We start from the raw sequence: 14,335 nt of genomic DNA, 5'->3' as shown, positions 1-14,335 counted from the left end.
AGGTCTTTATTTCTCCTTCATATCTAAAGGAGATCTTTGCTGGATGTATTATTCTTGGCTCATAATTTCTCTCTTTCAATAGTTTGAATGTTTGGTTCCACTCCCTCCTGGTTTGTAGAGTTTCTACTGAAAAATCTGATGATAATCTGATGGGCTTTCCTTTGTAGGTTACCGTCTTCTTTTTCCTGGCTGCCTTGAGCATTCTTTCTTTGTTGTTGATTTTAGACAGCTTCATAACATTGTGCCTTGGAGAAGGCCTGCTGGGATTGAGGTAATTAGCTGTTCTATTTGCTTCTTGGATTTGAGGATCCAGTTCTGTCCACAAGTTTGGGAATTTCTCATCAACTATTCGTTTGAATATATTCTCTGTTCCCTTCTCTCTTTCTTCTCCTTCTGATATGCCCTTTATTCTTATATTGCTCTTTCTCTCGAGTCAGAAGGTTCTTGTAGAGTTCTTTCATTTCTTTTATCTCAAGTCTCTTTCTTCTTCCATCCATGTAATTTTCAGGTTTCTGTCTTCAATGTCACTGATTCTTTTCTCCATCTGCTCGTCTCTACTACTTAAGCTGTTTATTTCACACTTAATTACTTCCATTGAGTTCTTAATCTGCAGAAATTTTATTTGTTATTTTTTTTAAATTTCAATCTTTCGTAAAATGCTCTTGTTCTTCGATTGCATTTCTGCTTTCATTAAATTGCCTTTCTGTGTTTTCTTGTATCTCGTTGAGTTTTTTTCAGAACTGCCATCTTGAATTCTTTGTCATTTAAGTCACATATTTCCATATCTTTAAGTTCCTCTTCTGGAGACTTTCACTTTCTTTCTGAGCTGTCTTGTTGCCTTGGTTATTCATGACAATTACTGATTTATTATTTCTCTTCTTAGGCATGTACAAAAGTTGCTTCTGCAACAGGTTGATAGAAAGAGGTCTTTCTTTTGTTTTCCAATAAGTATTGGTAGAATGTTTTATTTTCTCTCCTACTGCAGCCTTCGTTTTCTTCTCTCACACAGTAGTGCGATGTTTTCTCTGCACTATTCCAGGTTCTCACACAATAGGGAGATTCCCTGTGAAATGGGCTTCTCCTCTGTTAACAGTTCACCTGGGTCATAGGGCGCCACGTCCCTGTGGGGATGCGGAGAGCTTTTGAAGTTCCAAAGCTCTTCCTACACCAAAGTAAGAGCCAGTATGTTTCAGCAGTTCTGTTTACTCCTGCAGGGATCCACTCAGAGGGGTGGGACCAGGGGCAGGGTATGTTGTGAGAGGTGGCCCAGAGCAATGGCAGTGACCACCACCACTGCCGGTCTTGCTTCCACAGTTCCTCCCCTTTGCCGGAACTACTTGGGCTGCAAATCTGTGTCTGCGGTCCACAGTTCTCAGAACAGCAATGTGGGGACAGAGCCCCAGAAAGCAGTTTCTAGGCTCTTGGCCTCACATAGAAAGGTGCTGCCTGAGGTAGTAAATGGCCATCAACTGTGATTGGATGGCCATCAGCTGTGGCTAGTTGGCCATCAGCTGTAACCAGTGAGCCATCGGCCACTAATATAACTGCTGTGGCTATGCTAGAAAAACTGGGGGCTAGCAAGAGTGGATTGCAGAGAGTCGGATGCCGCCCGTGAGAATATAGTGATATGACTCCCTTACTTATGGCTTCGTGGGTGTTCCTTTTTGGCCTCACCATTTCCTGTGTTCTTATGTGGGGAGTGGGAGCAGAGACCCTGCCTGACACCCCACACGACAAGCAAATATTCTGTTCTTGTGATCTGACACTGCTACTGTTCCGCTTCTAGCACTGAGCAGGTGGGGGCGGGGTGAGTTCTGGGAGGGTAGGGATGGGGCGGCTAGTCTCAGTGCCTAAGGCTTCCGTTCTCTCTTCAGCAGCGAGGGCCCAAACCACCGTTTTCAGCCTTCCTCCCCCAGTGTTTTTTCGGAGGTCTCTGTCGTGAGCGCTGGGTTCAGCCGTGTTATATTCCACCCCCTCAGCCCTTTGAGTACAAGCGGAGCCCTAGCAGTCCGAGTTCTTCCCTCTCCCACAGCTGTAGCAGTTCTGTGATGCAGCGAGCTCGGCACACTGAGCTAGGTCTGAGTCCTGCGCTTGCGTGGCTCCGTCTCTGCACTTCTCCCTTCCTCCCTCCCCCATTCACGAGATTCTCCCACCTTTAGGTGAATTCAGTAGTGGGTCTTTTCGTCTTGCCTGTCTGCGGCTCACTTCATGCCGCCATTTTGATGACGTCTCCCCTGGCATTTTTATATAAATAAAAATAACTTGTTATATTCTCTAATTCCTGCACATTTATGTGCAAGCAATGGAATATTATTCAACCACTGAAAGGAATACAATTCTGACACATGCTACAACACAGATGAACCTTGAGGATGTCAAGTGCCCAAGCCAGGCTGCCCCAAGATAGTCCACAATGGCATGTTCATTATTTTGAACTAAAATCACCTGACAAGAAGGAAGAGCTCTCTGACTGTTTTCTGTACCCCTAAAAATAGGAAATAAATCTCCACGATGTGTGCCCTCCCCACTCCTTTTGTTTGAGAGAGTTTGTTTGAGAGACAATCTTATCACAGGAGTTATAAAATCCAGAGTCAGAAAAGTGTGTATAAACAAATCTCATAACGCCTTTACTAATTTACTACCTAAGTCCACAGTTTGTTTAGATTCCTCACTAACAAATATGCAAACCTCCATAGATTCCTTTCTAATGAGCACTAACTTTCATTGTCCTGTCAGTTTCTCATAAATGTATTGTTGCTTTACCTAAAAAGTATAAAAAGATTCTTTAACTGCTTTGAGACTCATTTTATGATCTGAGTATCATATTGTGATTCTTCCATGTGCATGCATTAATTTTTTTTATCCTGTTAATCTAGCCTTGTGTCAATTTTATTATTTTATAACTAGTCCATCCATAAGAACTAAAGAAGGGTAGTGTGGGGAAATTCTCTCTCACTACCAAAAAAAAAAAAAACCATTATGCTCAGTGAAATAAGCCAGATACAAAAGACAAATACGAGATGATTCCACTTATATGAGGTCCCTAGAGTAGTCAGACTCAGAAACAGAAGGTATAATGGTGATTGCCAGGGACTGCGGGGAATGAGGAGTTAGTGTTTAATGGGGACAGTGTTTCAGTTTGAGAAGATGAAAACGTTCTGGAGATGGATGGTGATGATTGCACAACAGTGTGAATGTACTTAACGCCACTGAATCGTTGTCGTGCAGGGTCTCAGCTCCCACTCCCCGCCCAAGAACGCAGGACACGGTAAGGCCAAAAAGGAACACCCATGGAGTCATAACTAGGGGAGTAAAACCAATATATTCTCGCTGGCGGCTGTGCTGGAGACACAGGAAGTAGGATCTACATAATCTGCCTAACAGCAGTCCGCGCTTGCCAGCCACCATCTTCTTGCTAGCCCCCCATTCCTTTCCTGCTAGCGTAGCCACAGCCGTTATATTAGCGGCCAATGGCCTACGGGTTACAGCTGACGGCCAAATTGCCACAGCTGCTGGCATCTGATCACAGTTGATGGCCATTTACTACCCGAGCCAGCACCTTTCTATGTGAGGCCGAGAGCCTGGAAACTGTTTTTTGGGGTTTTGTCCACACACTCCACCCCTACAGGGTCTCGCCTCACAATCTACGCAACAAGCGTCTTCTGCGAGGGGCCCTGTGCAAGGAGCCTGGAGGTGAATGCACTATTCTGAACACAGCCAGGCTCTCTGGGCACAGCCAGGGTTTCTCAGGGCACCACCAGTACTTCTGGGCACAGCCAGACATCCTGGGCTTCTTAGGGTACTACCTGTCTCCCCGGGCACAGCCAGAGTTTCTCAGGGCACTGCTACTCTCTCTGGACACAGCCAGACTTCCTGGACTCAGCCAGGGCCTCTCAGGGCATTGCCACTCTCTCTGGACACAGCCAGACTTCCTGGACACAGCCAGGGCCTCAGGGCACTGCCACTCTCTCTGGGCACAGCCAGACTTCCTGGACACAGGCAGGGCTCTCAGGGCACTGCCACTCTCTGGACACAGCCAGACTTCCTGGACACAGCCAGGGCTCTCAGGGCACTGCCACTCTCTGGACACAGCCAGACTTCCTGGACACAGCCAGGGCCTCAGGGCACTGCCACTCTCTCTGGACACAGCCAGACTTCCTGGACTCAGCCAGGGCTCTCAGGGCACTGCCACTCTCTCTCTCTGGGCCTCTCGGGGTACTGTGCTGGAACAACAGCGGCTCACATCAAGGTGCTTACATATTATCAATGGCGGCCAGTCAATACACAAAAGCAAACATTCTCGCCAGTCCCACTACATGGTGGTATGTTCCCAAACAGTCAAGCGTCCATTAAATTAGGGATGGAAGGCAATTCCCCATAGTCCATAGTTATTCGCCAGGGCTGTCCTGGGGGTGAGGGATGACCTTGACCTCACCCTCATCTCCCAAGGAGGACTCAGCAAGCGTTTCCTCCTGGGACTAAAAGTCCTGCATCCGGGCTGCCTCAGCAAGCAGTTCCAGCCCACAGGGTGGCAACAACCTTCGCTTTCTCCGCTTTCTCCACTTTCTCCGGCCTCTGCTGGTTGGGGAACCATCCACATCTTTCCACCCCTCCACGGGGATCGAGCTCTCCGGCAGCTGCTCCTCCTGGTCTTCCTCAGACTGAGCTTTCATACGCACAAACTGCTCCACTGCCCTTCGGAAAGCTTTGGCCAGCACCGTATCCTGCCGACTACGCCATGTGTCACGCAGGGGACCCTGCTCGCTGCGCCATTTGTCGTGCAGGGTCTCAGCTCCCACTCCCCGCCCAAGAACGCAGGACACGGTAAGGCCAAAAAGGAACACCCATGGAGTCATAACTAGGGGAGTAAAACCAATATATTCTCGCTGGCGGCTGGGCTGGAGACACAGGAAGTAGGATCTACATAATCTGCCTAACAGCAGTCCGCGCTTGCCAGCCACCATCTTCTTGCTAGCCCCCCATTCCTTTCCTGCTAGCGTAGCCACAGCCGTTATATTAGTGGCCAATGGCCTACGGGTTACAGCTGACGGCCAAATTGCCACAGCTGCTGGCATCTGATCACAGTTGATGGCCATTTACTACCCGAGCCAGCACCTTTCTATGTGAGGCCGAGAGCCTGGAAACTGTTTTTTGGGGTTTTGTCCACACAATCGTACACTTAAAAATGGTTAAGATGGTAAATTTTATATTATGTATAATTTACCACAATAAAAAAATTAAAAATCCCATAAGCTAGTTCCCGTCCTTTGGACAACCACTTGAGTGTGGCAGACATATGCTATATATTGCGCTTGCAATTGTATAACAGTAGTCAGTGAAGAGGAACTATAGTAATAGGATAAAAATCAAGATTTAGGGTTTGGTAATTAAAGACTAGAACAATTTTATTTTATTGCTTCTTGAAATACTTTACCAGAGGGCAGGAAAAGCAAGGGACTAGGGCCAGGGAGGTCAGCTCTTTCTTGAACAAGGACTACTCTTTCACTTCTACTGGACTCCGCTTCAGCAATGGATGTGTGACTACATTCAATTTCCTGATGATTCTTGGTTTTGAAGACAAGATACCAGAAGATGGCAGCAAACGACCATCTAATGTGAAAGTCTTTCTGTCAGATGCCCAGAGAAGAAGGCACAGTTTGGTTTTTCAAGTTTTTATACAAGAAACATTTATTTAGTGTTTTTTTTTCCTCTGTACCTATTAAAGCCTTAAAACATCAGGGATCCTTTCTGACCACGACTCCACCTTTTATATTGTTTGTTGTCTTTAATAACAATAGCTAGCAGTATTGAAAGCCTTCTGTGTACCATGCTCCATGCTTAGCATTTTTAGAATTTTTTTCAAATATATTTTTATTGAGGTATAATTGATATATAACATTATATCAGTTCAGGTGTGCAACATAATGATTTCATATTTGTATATACTGCAAAATGATCACCACAATAAATTCAGTTACCATCCGTCTCCATAAAAATCTACAATTTATTTTTCTTGTGCTGAGAACTTTCAAGATTTATTCTCCTAGCAACTTTCAAATATCCAATACAATAGTATTGACTATAGGCACCATGCTGTACATTACATCCCCATGAGGCATAAAATAGCATTAATTGCTAGGTCCTCACCTCAATTAAGGACTAAGCTTAATGTTGTCACTGTATAGTAACCATTTCTGGGGCCAAGGGAGATACACCAGGCACAAGGTCATCAAGATTCAATCACTCGAAGGGGTGACATCATAAAAATGGCGGCGTGAGGGGAGCCTCTTGAAATCTTCCCTGCAATTTAAAACAAATTGAACAACTATAACTCCTCAAAGGACTCCCTTTGCAGCAGACAGCCAATACTAAGAGGCACACTACAGAAATAACCTAAGGTGGGCAAATTGCGTGAGCAGGGGACGAGGGAATGGAGAAGTGCAGAGACGGGGACAGCAGAGCCACAGGATGCAGACCTAGCTCAGTACTCCTAGGTCGCTGCATCCTGGAACTGCCACAGATGCAAGAGAGGAAAGAATTCAGACTGCTAGGACTACACTTATGGCCCACAGGGCTCAGGGAAGAGCATACAACATGGCTGAAACCAACGATCACAGAAGAAACCTCGGAGCAAAGGCTGAGTAAAAAAGGATGAAAACAGTGGTTAAAGCCCTCACTACCAAGCAGAGAACAGAAGCCTTAGGCACTGAGATTAGCTGCCTCCTCCCTACCCTCACAGTGCTCACCCTGCCCACACCTACCCAGTGACAGAAGTAAAACAGTAGCAGTGTCAGGTCAAAACAACAGAATATTTGAAGTTCTGAGAACTGTGGTCTGCTGACAAAGATTTGCCACTTAACTAGTTCCAGCAAAGGAGAAAGAACTGTGGAAGCGGGACTGCCTATGGTGGTGGTCACCACCATTGCTCTGGGCCACTTCTCACAACCCACCCTGCCACTATCGCCACCAATCTGGGTGGATTCCTGCAGGAGTAAACAGCCCTGCTGAAACACATGGGCTATGAATATGGTGCAGGAAGTGCTTTGGAACTTCAAAAGCTCTCCACATCCGCACAAGGATGTGGCACGCTATGACCCAGGCACTGTTAAAAGAGGAGAAGCCTGCCTTCCAGAAAATCCCCTCCATTATGTGACAAACTGGAATAGTGCAGAGAAAACATAACACTACAGTGTGAGAGAGATAAAAATGCTGAAGTCATAGAGAAAATAAAACATTCCACCAGCAAGTACTGGAAAACAAAAGAAAGACCTCTTCCTATCAACGTGATATAGAACACACTCCTGTAGATCTCAGGCAAGAGAAATAATAAATCATTAATTGTCATGAAGAACCGAGGAAACAAGATAGCTCAGAAAGAAAGTAAAAGTCTCCAGAAAAATGAACTTAAACATATGGAAATATGTGAATTAAATGACAGAAAGTTCAAGATTGCAGTCCTGAAAAAACTCAACAAGATGCAAGATAACACAGACAGGCAGTTAGTGAACTCAGAAACACAATCAAAGAACAATATTAACATTTTACCAAAGAGATTGAAATTTTAAAAAAGAACCAAATAGAATTTCTGGAGATTAAGAACTCAGCAGAAGAAATGAAGAATGAAATAGACAGCTTAGCTAGTAGAACTGACCAGATGGAGGAAAGAATCAGTGACATCGAAGATAGGAACCTGGAATTTACACAGATGGAAGAAGAAAGAGACTTGAGACTTAAAAGAAATGAAAGAAGTCTAAAAGAACTTTCTGACTCCATCAGAAAGAGCAATACAAGAATAATGGGCATACCAGAAGGAGAAGAAAGAGACAAGGGAACAGAGAATATATTCAAACACATAGTCAATGAGAACTTTCCCCACTTGTAGAAAGAACTGGATCCTCGAATCCAAGAAGCAAAGAGAACACCTAATTACCTAAACCCCAACATGCTTTCTCCAAGGCACATTGTATTGAAGCTGTCAAAAATCAAAGACAAAGAAAGAATCCTCAAGGCAGCCAGGGAAAGAAGATGGTAACCTACAAAGGAAAGCCCATTAGATTATCGTCAGATTTTTCAGCAGACACTCTATAAGCCAGGAGGGAGTGGAACCATATATTCAAACTATTGAAAGAGAGAAGCTATGAGCCAAGAATACTGTACCCAACAAAGTTATCATTTAGATATGAAGGAGGAATAAAGACCTTTCCAGACATACAGGAGCTGAGGAAATTTTCTAATACACGACCTGCATTACAAGAAATATAAAGGAGGGTATTTGACCACCATCAACAGGGACAATTTGTGACAATGAAAACATAAAAAGGGGGAGAATAAAGGCCTGAACCAGAATATGGGAATGGAGAAAGTAAGCACGCTGAAGAAAATGGAATACTCTAAATGTGAAACTTCTTTTACGTAAACGTAATGGAAACCACTAAAAAAAAAAAAAAATCCAGAACTGAAATATATGCTGTAACTAAAGAAGAAACACAGGAAAAATCATAGAATACCAATACACAAAATAATAGACAACAACAAAAAGGCAAAAAACAATGGAGACACAGTCTTACCAGAAAATTAAGATACAACAATAGGAAATCCTCACATATTAATAATCATCCTAAATGTAAATGGACTAAACTCGCCAAAAAAAAAAAAAAAAAAAGGCACACAGTAGCAGATTGGATCAAAAACTAAACCCAATCATATGCTGTCTCCGAGAGACACATCTCAGCTACAAGGACAAGCATAGACTCAAACTGAAAGGGTAGAAATTGACACTCCAAGCAAATGGTATCCGTAGAAAATCAGGTGTAGCCATTGTATCAGATGAAACAGACTTCAGGGTGAAAAAAGTAACAAGAGACAAAGATGGACATTTCATAATGGTAAAGGGGACTATACAACAAGAAGACATAACAGTCATCAATATTTATGCCCTCAGTCAGGGAGCACTGAAATATACCAGGCGACTACTAATAGAACTAAAGGGAGAAATTGACCAAACACAATTATACCAGGGGACCTAAATACATCATTGACAGCTTTTAATAGATCACCCAAACAGAAAATAAATAACGAAGTAGCAGCCCTAAATGACACATTAAATGAAATGGACATAACTGACATTTATAAAGCACTTCATCCTAAAACATCAGACTATGCTTTTTTCTCTAGTGTACAACATTCTCAAGGATAGACCATATATTGGGACATAACACTAGCCTGACAAATTTAAGAAGATTGAAATCATACCAAGCATATTCTCTGATCACAAGGCTTTGAAATTGGATATCAACTGCGAAAAGAAAGCAGGAAAAAACACAAATACATGGAGATTAAACAACATACTTTTAAAGAACGATAAGGTCAAACAAGACATTAAAGGAGAGCTCAAAAGATACATAGAAACAAATGACAATGAAAATACATCCTACCAAAATTTTGGGGACTCAGCGAAAGCAGTTTTAAGAGGGAAATTTATATCATTACAGGCCTATCTCAAGAACAAGAAAAATCCCATATAAATAACCTCACATTACACCTTGCAGAACTAGAAAAAGAAGAACAAATGATACCCAAGTTCAGCAGGAGAAAGGAAATAATAAAAATCAGAGCAGAACCAAATGAACCAGAGAACAAAAAGACAATAGAAAAATTTAATGTGACAAAAAGCTGGTTCTTTGAAAAGATTAACATAAATTGACAAACCCTTGCTAGACTCACTAAGACAAAAAAAAAGAGAAAAGAGTAAAAAAAAATCAGAAATGAAAAATGGGAAGTTATCGAAGATGCCACAGAAATACAAAGGATCATCCAAAAATACTATGAACGACTATATGCTGCAAAATTCAATAACCTAGAAGAAACAGACAACTTCTTAGAAACATATAGTCTTCCTAGGCTGAATCATGAAGTACTGGAAAAACTAAACAGACCAATCACCAGTAACGAAATTGAATCAGTCAACCAAAACCTTCCCAAAAGCAAATGTCCGGGACTAGAGGGATTCACTATTAAATTTTTCCAAACCTTAAAAGAGGATCTAATACCAGTCCTGCTCAAACTCTTCCAAAACATTGAAAAAGGGACAGTACTCCCTAACTCATTTTATGAAAGCAACAATACTCTGATACCAAAACCTGGTAAGGACTACACAAAAAAAGAAAACTGCAGAACAATATCTCTGATGAATACAGATGCAAAAATCCTAAACAAAATTCTTTCAAATCTAAAGCAGCAATACATTAAAAAGATTATTCATCAAGACCAAGTGGATTTTATCCCAGGGGCACAAGGATAGTTCAACACGTGCAAATCCATCAATGTGATACATCACATAAACAAAATAAAGGATAAAAATCATATTATTATGTCAATTGATGCAGAAATAGCATTTGACAAGATACAACATCCATTTATGATTAAAACACTTAATAAAATAGGTATAGAAGGAAAACACCTCAACATAATAAAGGCCATATATGACAAGCCCTCAGCTAATCTCATAATTAATGGTGAAAAACTGAAGCCCTTTGCTCCACATTAAGGAACACAACAGGTCTCTCCCCTATCACTTTTGTTTTTCAACACAGTGTTGGAAGTCCTCGCCAGAGCAATCAAGCAAGACAAAGAAGTAAAAGGCATCCAAATTGGGAATGTAGAAGTTAAATTGTCACTCTTCTACATATGACATGATGCTATATGTAGAAAACCCTAAAGACTACACCAAAAGGCTATTAGAAACAACCAACGTATACAGTAAACTTGCAGGCTACAAAATGAACGTACAAAAGTCCATTCATTTCTCTATGCTAACAATAAAATCTCAGAAAAAATTTTTTTTTAAATTCCTTTTGCAATTTCAGCAAAAATAAAGTATGTAGGAATAAACTTATCCAAGGATGTGAAAGACCTATATGCTGAAAACTATAAGACATTTTAAAAAGAAATAGAAGAAGACCCAAAGAAATTGAAATACATTCCGTGCTTATGGATTGGAAGAATCAACATAGTTATAATGGCCATATTACCCAAAGAGATATATAGATTTCATGCAATCTCCATCAAAATCACAATGGCATTTTATAAAGAAATACAACATAAAATCATCAGATTTTTTTGGAATCACCAAAGACCCCGAACAGGCAAAGCAATCTTAAGAAAAAAGAACAATGCTGGAGGTATCACACTACCTGACTTAGCTTGTATTGCAGGGCAACAATAATCAAAACATCATGGTATTGGCAGAAAATCAGACACATAAACCAATGGAATAGAATAGAGAACCCAGACATAATCACATGAATATGGACAGATAAGTTTTGACAAAGATGCAAAAAACTTACAATGGAGAAAAGACAGCCTCTTCAAGAAATGGTGCTGGCAGAATTGGAAAGCCACGTGCAAAAGAATGAAACTGGACTGCTATCTGTCACCATGTACCAAAATCAAATCAAAATGCATCAAAGACTTAAGTATGAGACCTGACACAATAAACTGCATAGAAAAAAACATAGGTACTAAACTTATGGACCTTGGGTTCAAAGAGCATTTTATGAATTTGACTCCAAAGGCAATGTAAGTAAAAGCTAAAATAAACGAATGGGACTATATGAAACTTAAAAGTTTCTGCACAGCAAAAGAAACCATCAACAAAATAAAGAGGCAACCAACTGAATGGGAGAAGATTTTTGCAAACAGTGCTTCCGATAAAGGGCTAATATCCAAAATATACAAGGAACTCATGAAACTCAACAACAAAAACTAACAACTTAATTGAAAAATTAACAGAGGACCTGAAGAGACATTTCTCCAAAGAGGACATACAAATGGCAAATAGACATATGAAAAAATGTTCAACATCACTAAACATCAGAGAAACGCAAATAAAAACCACAATGAGATATCACCTCGCTCCAGTTAGAATGGCTATCATCAACAAGACTAATAGTAAGAAGTGTTGGAGAGGCTGTGTAGAAAAAGGAACCCTCATACACTGTTGGGAATGCAGACTGGTGCAGCCGCTATGGAAGGCAGTGTGGAGGTTCTTCAAAAAATTAAGAGTAGAATTACCATATGACCCAGCAATCCCTCTCCTGGATATCTGTCAAAAAATCTGAAAACATTTATATATAAAGACAAGTGTGCTCCAATGTTCATTGCAGCTTTATTTATCATGGCCAAGACATGGAAATAACCAAAATGTCCTTCAATAAATGAATGGATAAAGAAGTTGTGGTATATATACACAATGGAATACTATTCGGCGGTAAGAAAAGATGATATAGGACCATTTGTGACAACATGGATGGATCTTGAGATTATAATGCTAAGTGAAATAAGTCAGACTGAAAAAGCAGAGAACCATACGATTTCACTGATATGTGGTATATAAACCAAAAACAACAAAAGAAGACAAACAAATGAGAAACAAAAACTCATAGATACAGACAATAGTTTAGTGGTTACCAGAGTGTTAGTGGGGAGGGGGATTGTAGATGAGGGTAAGGGGGATCAAATATATGGTGATGGAAGGAGAACTGACTCTTGGTGGTGGACACACAATGGGATTTATAGATGATGTAATACAGAATTGTATACCTGAAATCTATGTAACTTTACTAACAATTGTCACCCCAATAAACTTTAATAAAAAAAATCTTTATCATAAAAGTGCTTTTACAATGAAAATAAACATTAGCAATATGATGTTTGTAACCTATTGACTTTTGACAGTAACCCAGAAATATGTAAAAATTTTAACATTAAAAAAAAGATTCAATCACTCAAGAAAGGGCATTTTCAAAGTGAAGGAAAAAATAGGGAAGGATAAAGGTAAACCTGATCAATTAAATTCATTGAAAACTTTTAGGTTCTATGCTTGGTGGATCCAAAGCTAGGTAAAGCAATCTCTTCCCTTGAGAAATTCAGTCTAGAGAGAGAAAGAAACCATATGTGCATGGTATACATGAGGAAAAACAAAGGCAGGCCTATGCCCAAGATTTTTGGAATAACACCGATGCTGGGTATTTCATTTCCCTCCAGGTCCACTTTCTTCCCTTTTCTTACTGCTCCCTGACCCCAAGAAGATGATCTGTATAAGTTGGAAGTCAGGGGACCCAGGGGCCAGTGAATGCAGTGGGAAGATTAGAAAAGGTGTGTGTCTTCAGGTTATTTTTCCCATGACCCTGCCAGGGTGCCTTGGGCTTGCCCTGTTGTAGGAGGCCATTGTTCTTCCTAAGGGGCCTGCCCTATAGATCTCTCATTCTAGTTTCCAGTAACACCTCCTTCCCATTTCTTCTGATCTAGTGGTAGTAACAGTACCACCCAGTCCTGGGTTCCTGCACTATCTCAAGTCCCCTTCTCTCCACCTATATTTTAATTAAACCCTTTGTAAAAACAAACAAACAAACAAACAAACAAAAAACTCAAAAAAACAACAACAATAAAAACACTCTTCTTAAATGATCTTAATTTGTGTGTCATCTGTTTCCTGTTTGGACCCTTCCTGATTTAACACCTGGCTAATTTATATTCCTCCTCTAAGACTGAGCTCAGGTAAAGAAAGATGAGAAGCAAAAATGGTTTACATGGAGGCTGTCCACACGTTTTCATGGAAGACAATGAGGAATTCAGTACTACCAGAAAATAAGTTGTGACACAAGACATGGAAGTTCAATTGGAGCTAAAGATAGTTAATATGACATATGAAGCTCTCTTGATCTGGCACTCTGTGTCTCGAGACTGGTCCCCAGTGTCAGAGTGTCTGAGAGAGAAAGGCAACTTTTGAAGGGTGTTGATTAGTGTTTTAGAATTTTGAATATAGTTTTCACTAAACATAATAAGTTGGGAGAGGATTTAGGGCAGAACTTGGCAATACGGAAACCAGTTAGGGAGACTACCACAATCCAGGCAACAGATCATTTGAACCAGGTTAATGGTATTTAGAATGTGTTTGATAAATATTTAGTAGGTTAAAAAAATCAATAGAACTAGAAACACAAATATTAGGCGATGTCAAAGAATTAAATAAAAACCACCCGAGATTAAAAAACTAGAAAGTTGGATGGCCAGTTAGTTCAGCTGGTTAGAATGTGGTGTGATAGCACCAAGGTTACCGATTCGATCCGGCATGCGCCACTGCGAGCTGCACCCTCCTCAAAAAAATAAATAAAAATTAATAAAAAACAGCTGAAAGTTGAGTCCATTACATTTCCAGACAAAGGAACACACACACACACACACACACACACACACACACACACACACACACCCTATTGTTTCTGCTTCTCTGGAGAACCCTAATACAGATATCTAACCCTCAGGCCTTTTACGA

The 14,335-nt window shown here is 40.9% G+C and overlaps 1 pseudogene across 1 annotated transcript in view; it reads right to left on the bottom strand.

Annotated features, from left to right (window-relative positions):
* Positions 1–14,133, bottom strand: part of LOC308495090 (nucleosome assembly protein 1-like 1) — a 179,665-nt pseudogene extending 165,532 nt beyond the window's left edge. Inside the window, exon 1 of the transcript in view lies at positions 14,118–14,133. The product of the transcript in view is annotated as a nucleosome assembly protein 1-like 1 (transcript). The remainder of the gene's footprint in view (positions 1–14,117) is intronic.
* Between the last annotated feature and the right edge of the window lie 202 nt (positions 14,134–14,335).

This window comes from Rhinolophus hipposideros (genome assembly GCF_964194185.1).
Source record: "Rhinolophus hipposideros genome assembly, chromosome: X".
In the NCBI taxonomy this organism is placed as follows: domain Eukaryota; kingdom Metazoa; phylum Chordata; class Mammalia; order Chiroptera; family Rhinolophidae; genus Rhinolophus; species Rhinolophus hipposideros.
The sequence above is the reverse complement of the archived record's forward strand: the minus strand, read 5'-3'. Positions and strand labels throughout refer to the sequence as shown.